This window comes from Fragaria vesca, unplaced genomic scaffold (assembly GCF_000184155.1).
Source record: "Fragaria vesca subsp. vesca unplaced genomic scaffold, FraVesHawaii_1.0 scf0510913, whole genome shotgun sequence".
NCBI classification, from domain to species: domain Eukaryota; kingdom Viridiplantae; phylum Streptophyta; class Magnoliopsida; order Rosales; family Rosaceae; genus Fragaria; species Fragaria vesca.
Window position 1 is genome coordinate 1 of NW_004441382.1, and position 1035 is coordinate 1035.

A 1035-nucleotide genomic window follows, 5' to 3' on the forward strand; every position below is an offset into this window, starting at 1 on the left:
TCCCGGTGGGGGAGATGTACGAAAAATTACCAACCTAACCCTTAACCCAAGTATTGTATTTGGTTATTTACTAAAATCCCCTTTTGGCGGAGAAGGGTGGATCGTTAGTGTGGACGATTTGGAAGATATAATCGGAGGGCATGTATGGTTAGGTTCCATTTGTATACTTGGTGGAATCTGGCATATCTTAACCAAACCTTTTGCATGGGCTCGTCGTGCACTTGTATGGTCTGGAGAGGCTTACTTGTCTTATAGTTTAGGCGCTTTAGCTGTTTTTGGTTTATTGCTTGTTGCTTTGTTTGGTTCAATAATACCGCCTATCCGAGTGAGTTTTACGGGCCCACTGGACCCGAAGCTTCTCAAGCTCAAGCATTTACTTTTTTGGTTAGAGACCAACGTCTTGGGGCTAACGTAGGATCCGCTCAAGGACCTACCGGTTTAGGTAAATATCTAATGCGCTCTCCGACTGGGGAAGTTATTTTTGGAGGAGAAACTATGCGTTTCTGGGATCTGCGTGCCCCCTGGTTAGAACCTCTAAGGGGTCCTAATGGTTTGGACTTGAGTAGGCTGAAAAAAGACATACAGCCTTGGCAAGAGCGGTCGTTCTGCGGAATATATGACTCATGCTCCTTTAGGTTCTTTAAATTCCGTGGGTGGCGTAGCTACCGAGATCAATGCAGTCAATTATGTCTCTCCTAGAAGTTGGTTAGCTACTTCTCATTTTGTTCTAGGATTCTTCCTATTCGTAGGTCATTTATGGCATGCAGGAAGGGCTCGTGCAGCTGCTGCCGGATTTGAAAAAGGAATTGATCGTGATTTTGAACCTGTTCTGTCCATGACTCCTCTTAACTGAGATAGAGATCCAATGCTTGAAGTAGGAATCAAATTGATTCCACCAAACCTAATATGTACGGTGGACGAGGTCCTATTTAAAAAGTATTCCTTCTTCCTTTCTTTTCAACTCATTTCTCTCTTCTAATCGATTTTTTTTCTGGCTCGGCTATCCCGTTTAGCCGAGCCATTTCCTTTTATGCT

General features: G+C 43.8%; 1 pseudogene across 1 annotated transcript; it reads left to right on the top strand.

Annotated features, from left to right (window-relative positions):
- Nucleotides 1–4: 4 nt before the first annotated feature.
- LOC101304438 lies at nucleotides 5–1035 on the top strand (annotated as a pseudogene; the record flags this gene model as incomplete). Its single annotated transcript, XR_185409.1, has 1 exon — nucleotides 5–1035. The product of XR_185409.1 is annotated as a photosystem II CP43 chlorophyll apoprotein-like (transcript).